The sequence below is a fragment of the Cebus imitator genome, unplaced genomic scaffold (genome assembly GCF_001604975.1).
Source record: "Cebus imitator isolate Cc_AM_T3 unplaced genomic scaffold, Cebus_imitator-1.0 Scaffold413, whole genome shotgun sequence".
In the NCBI taxonomy this organism is placed as follows: Eukaryota; Metazoa; Chordata; class Mammalia; order Primates; family Cebidae; genus Cebus; species Cebus imitator.
The window spans coordinates 1767690-1781208 of NW_016107728.1; the positions used below are offsets into that span (position 1 = coordinate 1767690).

The 13519-nt window shown below is 35.6% G+C and overlaps 1 protein-coding gene across 10 annotated transcripts in view; it reads left to right on the forward strand.

Annotated features, from left to right (window-relative positions):
• Positions 1–13519, forward strand: part of REV3L (REV3 like, DNA directed polymerase zeta catalytic subunit) — a 147898-nt gene that overhangs the window by 4579 nt on the left and 129800 nt on the right. For 2 of the 10 annotated variants that reach the window (XM_017509261.2, XM_017509260.2), the window contains exon 2: positions 6898–7025. The exons of the other annotated variants lie outside the window; for them this stretch is intronic. The gene's annotated coding sequence lies outside the window, so the exon portion shown is untranslated. The remainder of the gene's footprint in view (positions 1–6897; positions 7026–13519) is intronic. 10 annotated transcript variants of the gene reach the window in all.

The following is a 13519-nucleotide window of genomic DNA, read 5'->3' on the forward strand; positions in this document are numbered from 1 at the left end:
AAATTGGAGTTAAATTTGCAATAAGAATAATTTTGAAAACTAGTGTTTATCAACTCAGGTTTGGAGTTAAATTTGCAATAAGAATAATTTTGAAAACTAGTGTTTATCAACTCAGGTTCAAAAAATTCTCTAATCGACGCCACTTTGTTCATAATCTGTTTTTTACTAAGCTATTTAAAAATATTTTAAGATCATATAACACCTATTTGATTACAATTATTGGAGATTTTCAGGAACACTATGGAAATTTAATGACTCATCACAAATTGGTCAATTTGTTTTTAGTAGGTATTTGAAGCCCTGAGTAGCAGATTGTTTTAGCTTTAAGTGCCTTTCTTAAGAACAGCTTTGCCCTCCAGAAGTTCACAATATAATAGAGATGATGGGCATGTAAACATAAGTCAAATGCAGCATGACTGGACTATAGAAATGTATGTAAGATAGAGCAAGGGGCCAGTGGGGGACATTTTCTATATCCAGGCAGAAAGGGGAATCAGGGAAGACTTCATGAAGGAAATATGGATTAGCTATGTTAAAGGAATTTTTAAGGAACTTAAAATATCAGACAGCTTGGCAATGTATATCAGAATCCTTGAAATGTTCTTTTTTTGACCCAATAATTCTAGTTTAGGGATTTTAATCTATGAACATAAATCTCTTGGCAAGTCTGGTTGTCTTTTGAATGCATCTACTTTTTATAATCCATCAGCACCCTAGTCTAAACTACTAGCGTTTTTAGTCAGGTTTACTGCTGTAGCCTCCTAATCTTGGTTTATTCCAGTTGACTTTGTCCCCTTCTAATCTGTTTCCTATACTGTAATCAGAGGGATCTTTAAAAAATGCAACCTGATTACATCACCCTGCTATTTGATATGCTTCAGTAGCTTTCCATTGCATTCAGGATACGGACAAAACTCCATGTCTTATATGGTGGCATCTGCCTGTCTTACAAGGTCTTACATAGTCTGGCCCTTACCTTTCTGTCTAGTCATGGCTTGAGCCGTGTTCTTGACATGCTCTTTGTGTTCCAGCTGTATTGGCCTTATCTCAGTCCCTTGTTCTTGCCATGCTCCTTTACACAGTGAGGGCCTTGAACCTGCCTAAAATGTTTTTACTTTTCTTTCGCCTAAACTTCAGTTGATCTTTTCTCAGGGAAGCCTTCCCTATCATAGACTCTCAAAACACCATGAATTCTCCTTCATGGCACTTGCTGTCATTGTAATTTTATATGTGTTGGAGATTAACATCTATTTTCCCAAATAGATTGTAACCTCCAGAAATCCTGATAATGTGTTTCTTTTTACTCACCATTATGGATGATAAAATCATTTCATCTATAAATAGATGAAATTATCACAGAGAACAACTCTAAATGTTCAACAGTTGGTTGTATAAACTGGGTATATTCATTTGGGAGGATGTGTTTAAAATCATGTTTTGGAAGAATGTGTAGTAACATGGGAAAGTACTGTCAGTATGTGAAAAAAATTATTTTACAACATAGTAACTTATTAAAAATGTGGAAAAAAGTACACCAAGATATAAAAGTTGGTTATCTCTGGAAGTTATGTTTTATATTTTCAGATTTTCTACATGTTGTACTGATTTTATAATTTAAAAAATCCATATACAAAATTAAGGAAAAACTGGTTTTCTAGATGTAGTTCCAGAAATGTAGTAGGAGACATGAGTTTCATAATGGTCTCCAAAATATGTATCAACCAAAATACATGATTGCATGACGATAGCATTGAACTTAATTATAGAAATTCCATTTAAGACCTGCAAAATGATTCATATGTTAAAGCAAGCCAGTAATTTCTGGTTTTATTATACTTGTGTGTAAAGTGGTTTTAATTTTAAAATGTTTTAAAAAGTAACATGGTTTTGGCATGTGACAGCACTAAAACAGAGTAGTATTAACTAGTATTAACTTATGAGAACTTAATACAGGTTGAGCATCCCTTATCCAAAACTCCATAATCTGAAATCCTCCAAAATCTGAAGTGTTTTGAGCACCAACATGATGCTACAAGTAGAAAATTCCACACCTGACCTCGTTGTCATGGTTTGTAGTCAAAACTTTGTTTCAGGTTAGATGCGGTGGGTCACGCCTGTAATCCCAACACTTTGGGAGGCTGACGTGGAAGGATTACTTGAGCCCAGGAGTTTGAGACCAGCCTGGGAAACATGGAAAGACCCCATCTCTACAAAAAAAAAAAAAAAAAAATACGAAAGTTAGCCAGACAGGGTGGTACACATTTGTGATCCCAGCTATTTGGGAGGCTGAGGCAGGAGGATCACTTGAGCCCAGTAGGTGAAGGCTGCTGTGAGCCATGATTGTATGACTGCATTCCAGCCTGGGCAACAGAGCAAGTCCCTGTCTCAAAAACAACCAAAACAACTTTGTTTCCTGTGTATCACTGTTTAAAAATATATAAAATTATGTTCAGGTTTGGTCCTATTCTCAGGATATCTCATGTATGTGCAAATATTCTAAAATCTGAAAAAATCTGAAACACTTCTGGTCCCAAGTATTTCAGATAAGGGATATTCAACCTGTATATAAAAATGGATACCACCTTCACTTATGAGTAGGGAAAAGAAAAGAAGAATTATTTAATAAACAGTGTTCGGATAGCCAGTTAGTCATCTGGAAAAACAACAAGTTGGCTTCCAGAGGAGTTAAAGATGTAAATATGAAAGAAACAAAAAATGTAGGGTAATTATTTTTTGCATAATCCAGGATTGGCGAAGACCTTTCATAGTGTACTGGATTGTTGGATTTTAAGACATAAAAATAAATTCTGGATGGGGGAAAAAAATCAAAGTTAAGAGAGAAACAGATTAGTAAAACTTACTTGTATACTTCACAAAGTGCCAAATTCATCTTAATGCAAAGAACTAGGGAATAATCCAATAGAAAAATTAGCAAAGAAAATTCATATGAAAAGATGTACAATTTATAATGTAATAAAGATGTAAATTAAAGCTACATCATACTCTTTGCCACCTATCAAATAAGCAGAGGTTATGTATAGTATAACTCAGGAATGGTGAGAAGAAGAGAAAATGGTCAGCCTCATACATTGCTGGTGGGACTATAAAGTGTTCATGTTATATAGAAAGCAGTTTGAAAATGGTTTTCAAAATTTAAAACAGATATATTTTGTTCTAGCCATTCCATTATAGGATTTTATTCTCTAGAAGATTTTGCATATATGTCAAATATGTAAAAATATTTGTGGCAGCATTATTTGTTACTGCAAAAGATTGGAAACAAGCTAAACATATGTCAGTAGGGAAGTAGTTAGGTGAATAATGGTATGTCTGTTCAACAGAATACTAGTCAGCCTTTAAAAATAATGACAGGCCGGGCGTGGTGGCTCACGCCTGTAATCCAAGCACTTTGGAGGCCAAGGCAGGCGGATCACCTGAGGTTGGGAGTTCAAGACCAGCCTGACCAACATGCCGAAACCCCATCTTTAAAAATAAATAAATAAATAAATAAATAATAAAAAAAATAATGACAGAATACTACGTGTACTACTGTGGTGCCATGTCTAATATATGAGAAAAAAAAAGCAAGAGGCTTGACTGCATGTGCAGTTTGCTGCCATTAGTGTGGTTAAAATATATATTTTATATATATTCTATATGTGCCTATATATTAGAATAAAATAAAATTTTTGTTAGAATAAAATCCGTATATATATGTATGTGTATCTGTGGGCAGATACAGAATGTAATACGCATGGGAGGATACAGGAGAGTCTGATGACAGTAATTGCCTCCAGTGAGTAGAACTGGTTGCCTAGAGGACAAAGGTGGACTAACTTATACTGTTTGGTAATTTTTCAGTATTTTAAAATCATGTGCATGTAATACTATTCAAAGTTAATATTTTTAAGTTATGTTTTGCTTACAGGAATTGGTAGGAAAGAAAAAAGACCATAATAATTGTTGCAGACAAACGATTACTGCAATACTGTTTTTATCTTTAGATGTTGTTAGAGGTCTTCTAATTCAGAGTTTTCAATTGATGTTACATGGCTTACAGAAGGGTAGGCCTAGTGGAATGGGGGCTGAAGGAAGGCATTGGGGTTCCTGTGAACAGATAGCATGGTGAGTGACAACCCACAGTTGCTGCTCCTTTGATATTTTAAGTGCATTAAATGAGGTACTTTACTACTTGGAATCTACTTCAGCAGCCAGCCACAGTGTACAGTTACCTCTTGTGGGAAAGGGATCATGGAACTGTTACTGGAATTTGTATTCATGTTGCTGAAGGAACATGCCACCTACCACAAGGTGCAACCCACTTACAGTGAGAGGATGGGGAAGCAGGGAGGGTGTCCCTGGTGGCCCAGCTCCAGGCCTATCTGTATTCACCTGTATTGGATGCTGCTCACCGTGTATGTTTGATGTGCCCTGCAAGGTGACTGCCAAATAGTGCATGTATGTTTGTCAGAAATAAAGCACGATTTTAATTTTGAAATATTCTCGATATGAAAAAGTTTGGTTTTGAAATTCATATTAAAAATTTCAGCATTACATATATCAAAAAGTATCTACCTTAATACTTTCAATTTTTTCTACTATATTTAGAAAATATGATTTTTTTTTCACCAGGCACTATGTAGATGCTTCCAAATGCCCTCCTGTTCTCCAGTGTGCTAAAACAGATTTTATTTGCAATGTTTAAAAAGGGTTGAAAAGCATCAAATGTACTCATTTTATATAAAGAAAACTGAAATCTACATAGCAGGCTCAGGGATTTGTCCAGTGTCCTGTAGTTGGTTAGTGTGAGGCTGGGTTTGAAAGTTGGGGATCTTGGATCTTGACTGTTCAGCTCTCATCCCTCACACTGACTCCCCTGCTCCACCCCGCAAGCATGAGGGAATATTGGAAGAAGGCATTGATAATTGAAAGACAAAAATACAGAACCTCGGAGGAATTATTAAAAGAACTGCACATATGTAGTTTAGAAATGAGACCCTATTGTGTCTAATAGTGTTTAGAATCTTCTCGTATAATATTATTAATATTCTATAATCTAGAATAGATTGTAGTAGGATTTGTTTTTTGGTGATTTGAGCTGTATCCTTTAAGAAAACAAAAGATTATGGGCCGGGCGCGGTGGCTTAAGCCTGTAATCCCAGCACTTTGGGAGGCCGAGGCGGGTGGATCACAAGGTCAAGAGATCGAGACCATCCTGGTCAACATAGTGAAACCCCGTCTCTACTAAAAACTACAAAAAATTAGCTGGGCATGGTGGCACATGCCTGTAATCCCAGCTACTCAGGAGGCTGAGGCAGGAGAATTGCCTGAACCCAGGAGGCAGAGGTTGCAGTGAGCCGAGATCGCGCCATTGTACTCCAGCCTGGGTAACAAGAGTGAAACTCTGTCTCAAAAAAAAAAAAAAAAAAAAAAAAAAAAAAAGAAAAAGAAAACAAAAGATTATAGCAAAAGTAGTTTAGGGCAAATATAAACAAAAATGGGTATAAAATCATATGTATTCAATTTCCAAAACAGTAGGGAATATATGAGACCTTTCAAGTTCCTCTGGCGCTGTAATTAAATTTTCTCTCATCTTGTTTTTGATTGGATTAGAATTCATTCAATTAAAGATAATCTAGGGCTGGGCGTGGTGGCTCATGCCTATAATCTCAGGACTTTGGGAGGCAGAGGCAGGAAGATTGCCTGAGCCCAGGAGTTCAAGACCAGTCTGGGCAACATGGCAAGACCCCGTCTCTTTAGGAAAAAAACAAACAACAACAACAAAAAATGATAATCTAAGTGAAAAATGATTCAAGTTTAAATAGGTTAGGTTAAAGTAGATTTTAGAGGATGTTGCCATTGGTGCTGGATATTTCAAAGAAATAGTTAGAAACTTATTTATAAAGTGAGAAATGGGCTATGGTATGGGGTATTTTATTTTGGTATCTGGCTGCCATTTTGGCACTATAGTGATACTAAATAAGAGGGAATAATGGGAGGTAGGGAACAGTGAACTTTGGGTAAATTTTGTTAACTTGCAATTTCCATGTAAATACACATAAGGCAGTGAGTGTCTTAGGCAATTATAAAGAACTCTATCTACTGTCCAAACATGATGTGGATGCATTTTTGAGACCAAAACAAATTATAAGTAAAAGTGAGACCCTTTTAATGACAGCCTATTTAACCTTTTTGGTATTTTTGTTTGTTTGTTTGGGGGGGGGGTGGTGTGTGTTTTCTGTCATTCCCTCTAAGTTTTCCAGATGATTTGGTGTTTCTTCCAGTTCTCTGTAGGTTTTTAAATATTTCACTTAATAAATGAAAAATACTTTGTTGCTTAATCAGTATTGGTAAACTGTACTGTTTTCTGCAGCAGAAATAAAATACACATTTAGCAAAGTAAATTCTGAGAAAAATGAGTAGTAATTGTCAATTGAAATTTTTTTTTTTTTTTTTTTTTGGCTTTTTTATTTTCTTTTTAGATGATAGTTTTGGGAAATACTAACAATTTGAGCTCAATTTACTTTGGGGCAGTTGTTTAATTTTCTTTGAGTTCAGAGAGCATTCCTATATAAACAGTTCAAATAATAAAAGAAAGTGTGTTACCTCAAAAATTCCTTGTGTAATATATAACAGCTCACAAGATTTTTATTTTTCTTCCATTTATTACAATTACCAAGGAAATATAACAATAATTAAAAGAAATATCTTATTTTGCATATACATTTGCACTTCAAAGTAATTTATATATTAAATTAGATTTTGTTTGAGATGGTGAAATGAAAGACTTTGTAAATAAGAATACATGTTGATATGTGAAAAATGTAAAGTTAAAACATGTTGGCATACTCCTAGTTTCTCAGAACAAGAAAATGACTAATCTAAATTTCATTTCAGAATAAAACCCAAGACAAGCCACATAAAAGCAACCTAAAAATTAAACTGTCATCATATTATTTGTTTTAAAACTATGGACTAATATATCTGAGGAAGATTTCTCTCAAAATTGTTTTTCTCAATTTCAAGTAAGTAATTTATTTTGGTTAATATATTGGGGGTGAGGGGGGTGGGGGTGAGCCTTGGCATTGAAGTTGGTAAATTCTACTCATCCTTAAAGTAACAACTTGAATACCATCCTCTTTAAAGCCTTCTGTGACTCCTTTGCCCAACCCCAAAGATTATCTCCTTGGTTTTCCAAGTCTTAGTCCCCTTCCACATTGCTGTTAAAGGATTGATTACACTGAATATTGTGTTTGTCTCTAAGAATAGTCATGTGGCACTACCCTCATGGGCCTCACCTCATGCTTCTCAACCCCACTGCCTTCTGTTGCTGAGAGACCCTGAGCAAGTTATTATACTTATGTTAGCCTTAATTTCCTCCTCTGTAAAGTGAGTTTTAATAATTTCTACAATACAGCATTATTATGATTGAATAAGATAAACGACAAAAGTCTGGCATATACAGTAACGTAAATGTTACTTTCTTTACCCATCTAGCTCCAGAATCTGCTACATTACCTCATATACTAAGTGCTCTTTAAAATGTTTGAATTGAAATGAAAAATGGAATTTTTGTAGCATTTATTTCTCACATTAGGACAAACTAAAAACATCCACACATTGTGGTATGAGATTTTTCACATTTGATTAGTGACTTATATCTACAGGCTAGGCAATTGCCTGTTTAAAACACTTTTTAAAAATTTGGCTATTTTTTATAAGTAGTCCATCAGGGCCTGAAAAGAGCCTTATTTTCCAAAGCCATCAGTAGTGCCTTTAAAAAAAAATAGTGATAGAACATGTTGAAAGTATGTATGCTAGATGTCACAGTAAAGGTGACATGTCAATAGGATTTATTGCTCTTTTCTTGTGAATTTCTAACACACACAAAAATGGAAGCCTTTGTATTTTAAACCTACTTAGGATTGTGGAATGTGTACCAAATGATTTATTACTGCCTAGTGCTTCACCTCTCATCACCGTATATTTTCTACATACATTCCTAGGTTTTGTTTAGTTGTCTAATAACATTGTGTTTTATATATATATATATATATATTTTTTGAGATGAAGTCTCACTGTCACCTAGGCTGGAGTGTAGTGGTGCAATGTCAGCTCCGTGCAACCTCCATTTTTTGCGTTCAAGTGGTTCTCCTGCCTCAGCCTCCCAAGTAGCTGGATTACAGGCATGTGCCACCAAACCTGGTTAATTTTTGTAGTTTTGGTAGAGATGGGATTTCACCATGTTGGCGAGGTTGGTTTCGAACTCCTGACCTCAGGTGATCTGCCCCGCCCAGCCTCCCAAAGTGCTGGGATTACAGGTGTGAGCCACCACACCCTGGCTTGTCTTTTAATTTTTTAATGTAGTCATTACAAAGGTATCCAAATTAAATATGATGTCTCACACCTTAGTTGATAATGCTTAGTGTTTTGAACATAGAAGCCATGTTGTTATAAAGACCTTAATTTTACATCATTTTACTAAAAAAGGTGGTAAACCATTTATTGAGTAAGGACTTTGTGCCCTGTTATAAGTGATTTAGTCTTCACAACAGTTCTGTAAAATAGGACTGTAATCCCCATTTTAAAGGTGAGGAAATAAGGCATAGAGACGTTAATAACTTTGCCTGAAGTGATGTGGCATAATGTATACCTCATACCATGTGAGGATTAAATGAGAAAACATGTATTAGGCCATTACCCACTTAAACAGAAGAAATAGTGAAGCAAAGTCTGAGAGGGAGTGTCTTCTAACACTTAACAGAATTTGATAGTAGCCATTATTGAGATGTGACAGTGACTGTGAATATATTCTTATTCATGTTTGTGTGTGTATGTGATAGTAAACCTTGGTATTCTATTAACCCATTTTTTTTTTTCTGAGTAATATTAAATGTGTTCTCTCAAATTCATGCTCCTATTTGGACTGAATTATGTATATGTGTTTACAAGGTGATATTAGGATTATAGTATCAATCAGATATAAGTTTTTATAAGTTCAGTGTAATTAAATAGTATGTGGATATATTCTCACTGAGAAATTTAAAAAGCAGAACAGGTAAGGGAAAAATCTTCTTTGACCACCTGTTCCCCTCTCTACTTGGATCAGCTTTTGCTGTATGATAAACCTCCCCAAAATTTAGTGGTGTAAAACAAGAGACATTTGTTAGCCTAGATTCTGGACTGGGCTCAGTTAAGCAATTCTGCTACAGCTTATGTCTGGCCTTATGGGCTGCAATCAGCTGATGGGTCAGCTGGGAGCTGGTTGGTCTAGGATAGCTATGTCTGGATAACTGGTACTGGTTGTTGGCTTGGGGAATGGGGATCATGTGTTTCCAGCAGGCTAGGCATGGCTCTTTCACCTGGAGGCAGTAGTAGGGTTTACAGAAGTAACTAGTGATGACAAGCCTCATATATTTTCTGTTGTCCATATGCCAAAGGAGATCAACATGGCCAATTCCAGAGTTGGTATGGGAGGGATTTCCTAATGGAGTGTGGCTGAATTAGGGGGCTATTACTGCAACAGTCTATTATACAACTGCTGTTGGCTAACTCATTTTTCAGGAAGCATTTGCCAGTGTGGCATTGCCCCTTTCTTGAAGAAGTAGTGTTTGTATAAGCAATTTATTCAAGAGTTCAGATAAATTTAGTTAATTTCTTGTTCTTACTCATTTTTATTCCATCTTCATCATCTTTCAGCATTAATCTTAGTTTCATTCAACTCAACAAATATTTACTGAGTACCCACTAAGTGCACAATAAGGTATCAAGAGGTGAGCAGCAGATGGAGCAAGACTACTGTGTTAATCATTCAGGGTTTTTTTTTTTTTTTTTTTCTGTCTCTCTTTTTATTTTTTGAAATGGAATCTCGCTCTGTCACCCAGGCTGGAGTGCAGTGGCGCTATCTCAGCTCACTAAAACCTCCGCCTCCCAGGTTCAAGCAATTCTCCTGCCTCAGCCTCCTGTGTAAATGGGATCACAGGCATGCACCACCATGCCCATCTAATTTTTTTGTATTTTTAGTAGAGGGGTTTCACCATATTGGCCAGGCTAGTTTCGAACTCTTGACCACAAGTGATTTGCATGGCTCAGCCTCCCAAAGTGCTGGAATTACAGGCGTGAGCCACGATTCCCAGCCAATCATCCAGGTTTTTAAAAGTGGCCTGTCTGCTTCATTGTGTGAACAGAATTATATAAAAGCAGAAAACTATAGCAAATTTTTGAGAATGACCAGCAGCCCATACCAGGCTAAATATATCTTATATGCTATATTTTTAAACATCTTACAAGGATTTCTTCAAATGAGAAAAACTAATACAGAGGTTGTTTTAATCCGTACACCCACCAGCAATATGAGACTTTCCATTGGCTTCACCAAGATTATGTTCTCAAATGTTTTGATCATTGCCAATCTAATAGATATAAAATGGATCTCAGTGTAGTTTTAATTTGCATTCCTTTTATTATGAGTGATATTGAGTATTTTTTCATATGCTTGAGAGGCACTTATAGTATTTCTTTATCAGTGTACTGTTTATCTTTACCCATTTTCCTGTTGAGACTCTTGGTCTTTTTCTTATTGATTCCAAAGAGCTCTTCATGCATTAGGAAAGTTTATCTCTATCTGTAAATTGAGTTCCAGATGTTTTCCTCATTTCTTATGGTAGATAACTTTTTACTCAAGTAGTGTCTTTTTTTTCATTTCACATATAATCTTTATATCTGAATCAGGTTTTTAAATCACATTTAGATGAAGTTAGGTTTAAGTGGTACGCATGGGAATGGAAGGAAAAGATCCTGGCATTATCTCATATTTTTAGAAAACTTTTTAAAAAGATTGTTAAAATGAAAAGCTTCAAAAGGATCCTGTCTTTGATTTATTTTTTTCTTTTTCTAGGTTTGCTTCTATTATGAGATCAGTCCTTTTGACAGGGCAGTCCAAGGAGTAGGATCATCCTTTGGAGGACTGTTTTTAGATGATGAGATTGTATAGTATAAGATGGAAAATACTCTGTGTCGCTTAGATAAATTTTTAATAATGTTTCTTTGAGTCTTGTTAATTTCATTTTGTGTGTGTGTGTGTGTGTATGTGTGTGTGTGTGTGTGTGTGTGTAATGTGTACAAAATATACATATATCATGGTAGTGCTTCCAGCAATGCTCTGCTCTTGTGTAGTCATCCCTCAGTATCCATCCCTTAGTATCACTGGGTGATTCATTGCAGGAACCCCTGAGGATACCAAACTCTACAGATGCTCAAATCCCTTATATAAAATTGTGTAATATTTGCATAAAATAACCTAAGCACATTCTCCTGTGTAGTACTTGAAATTATCACTTACACCTAATACATTGTAAATGCTATGTAATAGTTGTGATATTGTATTGTTTAAGGTAATAATAACAAGGAAAAAAGTTTGTACATGTTTAGTACAGATGCAACATTTCCCTGAATATTTTTGATCCGAGGTTGGTTGAATCCATAGATGTGGAACCCGTGGATACGGAGAGCCAGCTATATAATTTTTAATCTGTTCAACCAGCCTTAACCTAATCAACTACATGAGTATGTTAGGAGGCTAGATTAGGCTAGCCCTTAGCAGTCGACCACATAAAAGAAAACAAACAGAAGGTAGCTTTTTTTTTTTGAGAATGCAGTAAAACTACCTACTGCCCAAATAATATCCTATATTTTTTCTGAGATTGTGAGGAGCCAGGAAGACCTCTTATGTGACATCTGACGTTATGAAGTACTTTGACCTTCTCCCTTGACTTCTCTATAAAAAGGGATTAGAAAACTGCAAGGCTGGACAGATTGTCATGTTTTGAGTAATTTAATGTAGTTTTAAATGTTTTAAAGTTGTCAAGTCCTTTCTTATATAATTTTACCCAGCAGCATCAAAAACAAATAGGAATCCTTCAGTGATTGGTGGAGTATGGCAGAAAGCCAGTTTTTACCATGCTTTACATAGTTTTCTAGTTTTTCAAAGTTATTGAGGTATTCTTTAGTGTGTGCTTTATTATTAACATCTTTATACATGTTTCACTGAAAATTGAAAGGAAGTTTTTTATTTAATACCAAATTATTGACTTACTGTTATTTTCTTGGTTAATCCTTTTTAAACAATTTTAACATTTCTTTTCTTTTTTTTTTTTTGAGACGGAGTTGTGCTCTGTTGCCAGGCTGGAGTGCAGTGGCACAGTCTCGGCTCACTGCAACCTCTGCCTCCTGAGTTCAAGCGATTCTCCTGCCTCAGCTGCCCAAGTAGCTGGGACAGGCATGTGCCACCATGCCCAGCTAATTTTTGTATTTTTAGTAGAGGCAGGGTTTCACCATGTTGGCTGGGATCGTCTTGATCTCCTGACCTCATGATCCACCTACCTCAGCCTCCCAAAGTGCTAGGATTATAGGTGTGAGCCACTGCGCCTGGCCAATATTTCTTTTTTTTAAATTTAATTTTATTTTTTGAGAGCGTTTCACTGTATTGCCTAGGCTGTAGCGCTGTGGTTCCATCTTGGCTCACTGCAACCTCCACCTCCAGGGTACAAGCAGTTCTGGTGCTTCAGCCTCCCAAGTAGCTGGGACTACAGGCATGTGCCACTAAGCTGGTCTTAAACTCCTGACCACAGGTGATCTGCCCACCTGGGCCTCCCAAAGTGCTAGTGCTGGGATTACAGCATCAGCCACCTCGCCTGGCCCAGTTTTAAGATTTTCGAGGTTGTAATGTATCTCACAGTATGTACATTTAATACAGTAATTTTTCCTCCTGAAAAGCTGATATTAAACTGATAGGACATCTTATAATCAGTGACTTAGAGAAAATGTGACATTTTAAAATTTCTTTATATCCTTTTTTTAAAATCTAATGTGTTATGGAATGAGTTTGTTTTCCAAATAATCATTTGTCCTTCATTTTTGCCTTGCATCTGTAATTGTTTTAACTTTGTATATTTTGGTGTTGCATTGTTTGACACATCCAGCTTCATGACTGATATGTCTTTTATCACAGTGTTTTTCAAATTATTTCTGGTGAAGAATCATGTTTTTTTCCCTCTGATACTTCTTTAAAATACATTGAAAATGAATTACTAGAAAAATGAAATAAATGAGAATAACTGAAAAAATATTAATACAAGCTCTATTTTTAAAAATTATTTTATTTAGTAGGTATAGAATTTCCCTGTCAGATTGCTGTAAGAGTTTCTAAACGCTAAGTTTCAAGCTTTGTGCTCGTCTTGTTGCATAGCTATAGCAAACAGCTAGTTCATAGATGGCATTTGAGTAGCAGTGTAGAGATCTTTTTAGCAATATGAAGAGACTAATTCATTTCTTTTTAAATTTTTTGTCTTGTGTCAGAATTATTATTCCTATTTCCTTTTAGTTTGACTATTTCTTTGATATATGGTATAAATCATTTTGCATCACTGTTTTTATCCTTTTATGTCACTTCAGTTTTAAACCCATCTGAAGATATTTTACTAGGGAGATTTTAAACAAAGTTTTTCTTTTCTTTTCTTTT